Genomic DNA, 3,367 nt, shown 5'->3' with positions numbered 1-3,367 from the left:
CAAGCAGACTTCCCGCTAAGCACAGAGCCTGATGAGGGGCTCGATCTCACGACCCTGAGATCATGACGTGACCTGAAACCAAGAGTCGGACATTCAACTGACTGAGCCACCCAGGTACCTCATATTTTCCTTGCTTTAAAATGATACCTCTTTATTGGAGAAATTTTGGAAAATATGGAAAAACAAAAAAGAAAAAAAGAAACACTACTTGTGATACCCTAACCAGAAATAGTTAAGATTTTCCATTTTTATATAAATTTTTGGTATAAAATTATAATCATACAGTACATAGTATATTGTAATCTGTTATGATTTGGAAATATTCTCCCACAAAACTATTTCTACTAGCTGTAAGTCATCCATCCGTATGAAGACACCAGAATTTATTTCACTAGTATTCTTTGTAGACATTTGGGTTGTTTCTAGGGCTTCGCAAGTGTAAGTGTACTTTTTGTATATTTATCCTACTATCATCTCTATTTCCTGAGAATACATTCTCTGAAACAGAATTGCGAGGTCTGTGCTTATGAACACTTTTTTTTAAGTTTTTTTTTTTTTTAAGATTTTTTTTTATTTATTTGACAGAGAGACACAGTGAGAGAGGGAACACAAGCAGGGGGAGTGGGAGAGGGAGAAGCAGGCTCCCCGCTGAGCAGAGAGCCCGATGCGGGGTTCAATCCCAGGACCCCGGGATCATGACCTGAGCCAAAGGCAGAGGCTCAACAACTGATCCACCCAGGCGCCCCTGTACTTATGAACAATTTTAAGACTTTTGAATCTTAGTGCCAACTTGCTTGACCAAAAAGTGGCACAAATTCACACTCCCACCAACAGCAAATGTTAGTGCTTGATTTTCCCCATCCTTCACAATATAAGGTGATTATTTCTTTAAGCTTCGCCAATTTTGCAGGGGTGCAGGGTTATCACATTGTTTCCACTTACATTCATTTAATTACTACAGAAGTTGATATAACTAAATCATGGAATTCATTTTGGAGTTAACACGCCTCCAAAGAAGACTTTCAAAAGCTTAAAATGGGAAAATCGTGTGGGACATTGAAATTTTAGTTATCAGAGAGAAACAGGGAAATAATGCATATTATCACTAATATCAAAAAATAACTTAAAATCTTAAAACTACAGATTGTAAATAATTAAATTTATATTACCGATACGCACATGCAAATGAAAATAGATCATACAGATGCAAGTAGATAGGCAGAGATGTGTATCAGTCAAATGCAAACTGCTACAAGAGGGATCCAGCGTGGAGGTTGCCTTTCATTACCTTCATACAAGTCCAAATCCATCCTTAGGATCACGTGCTCTCTTAGAGTCCTCTTTTAGATCATTTTATGGAGGTTACACCTCTAACAGGTATCTTTCGTTTCAACTCATAAATACCCCTCACGTAGGCTTATATCAAAGGAGGAACACTGCTGAGAAAAGAACTGAATAGTGAACAGTAATGGTAACATTATTGCTTTCAAACTGTTGTCGTTTACAGTGATTTCCTTCATTTGCATTATTACAATTTGTCCGTTCTTTTCCAGGTGGATTGTATTTTACGTGCAGCTAAAATAATGAATCTCCATAATTTTCACTGCATTTCTTGGAATGTGAGTGCCTTCCATTTCTTTTGCTCTCTTCAAGACCTGCCAGAGTTTCCGATTCACGCTGCTAACAGGTGCTTGGCACCATTTAGAGTTCTCCCTCTGTAATCCACTGCCCTAATTGTTAATAAGAACTTTGTGTCTTCACAAGTGTGGTTCAACTTAATCCTAAGAAGTAAGTTCCTCATTTTCCCTACAATGAAGACAGTCCACCATTATCATTTTAATGAGTGTTTACCAATCCCTTTATTGTCATTCTTGGTTTCCAAGTACAAAAAAGCAGAGGTTGGACCATGTTTCCAATAGAAATGTTCTCTACTTGTAAGTTTCTTAATAAGGTCAAAAAAGTATGAAAAATAAGTCTCCTTCCCAGATTAGCTACTGAATATGGCCTAGCATTGGACTGGGAGTTCCACTGGGAGGAGTAATTCAGGAAGGAAGCTCCGTAAGGTTAAGGTTGAGAAAGAAAATCTGGGAAGTAAAAAAGAAAAGAAGTTTATCAAGACCTATATGTGCTAGGTAATGTGCCTGTGGTTTTATGGAAATCGACTGGTAATTCAATGTTAGTTCTGTAGAGACCATACATAACATGAGTTACACAATACATATATACACACAATATATACGTAAGGGTTGTTTCTCCATAGGATGAACAAGTTTTGTTTTTTTTTTTTCAAGTTTCAGATATTTATTATTCAGTGTAAACCCCAACACAATACACCAACATGATTTCGTGCATTTAGAGGGGAAATATTTCCTGGATAAGTGGAAAATTGTGTGGATGGCTTCTGGAAGACCTTCATTCTAAGCAGCTTTATAGTGAAACATTTCATTTAGAAGTCTGGACCTTCTTTCTTCAGTTTGCTGTAATCTACGTTCACTGAGTAGAACTTGTATTGATCATTGGGACCCAGGTTGTTCCAGGGTTCTGGGTTATTCTTCCTATCCCAACTGCCATCTGGGTTGAACAATGCCAAGCGCAAGACATACAGCGCTACTCTGGTGCCTCCTACCCCAGTAGATACGAAGAGAGGGATCAAGCTCGGATGCTTCTTGGCCTGACCCATGATCTGGCGTAACATGGTTGCTGCAGAGGCCTCCTGTCCAGAAGAAAAAAACCAAACGTGCAAGGCCTGGCACTAAGTAATCCCTACACCGAGGATGAACGGACGTCCCAGGATGAACAAGTTTTTTTAATTTTCCTTTCATTCACGTGTAGTCTCTAATTTTTATACTGTAAACTTCTAAGAACATATTTTTAAATATTTCTTTTTAACTACATCTTAGAAAGACATGTCTGGGTGGTACATGGCCCCACGTTATCAACATCACCTGAGCTACAGAGGGGCTCTTTCCCACGCAGATACACAATCCACGTGCAGAGTTTCTAGCTCTTCTGCTCTCCTCTCCTCCACTCCATGGCCTGACATCACAGAGACTTCTTACCTCTCCCCCTCACTTAACTGCCCCCCACTTTGGTGTTCTCCATGTGGCAAACTGGCCAACACTAATCACCCAGAGCTATCACCGTTATCCCTCTCTGAAAGGGGAGTTCTTTCTCTTGACTTAGTTTACTACTCACACTGGCTACCACTTCCTCTTCCCACCCAACTATATGCCTTTCTTTCTTCCCAACCTTCAAACAGTTTTGTGTTCTCCTTCCTGTCTTGTCTTCCACTCTTCCTTCCTGATGTATTTGAAAGTCAAGGGGACCTGGGAACTGCCCTGTTATATAACACTTTTCCTTCCAACTA

At 39.5% G+C, this 3,367-nt stretch overlaps 1 pseudogene; it reads right to left on the bottom strand.

Annotated features, from left to right (window-relative positions):
• Nucleotides 1–2,270: 2,270 nt before the first annotated feature.
• LOC118549762 (cytochrome c oxidase subunit NDUFA4 pseudogene) lies at nt 2,271–2,811 on the bottom strand (annotated as a pseudogene).
• Between the last annotated feature and the right edge of the window lie 556 nt (nt 2,812–3,367).

Source organism: Halichoerus grypus, chromosome 6 (assembly GCF_964656455.1).
Source record: "Halichoerus grypus chromosome 6, mHalGry1.hap1.1, whole genome shotgun sequence".
Classification (NCBI taxonomy): Eukaryota; Metazoa; Chordata; class Mammalia; order Carnivora; family Phocidae; genus Halichoerus; species Halichoerus grypus.
Note: the sequence above shows the minus strand (reverse complement) of the source record. Positions and strands in the feature narration are given on the sequence as shown.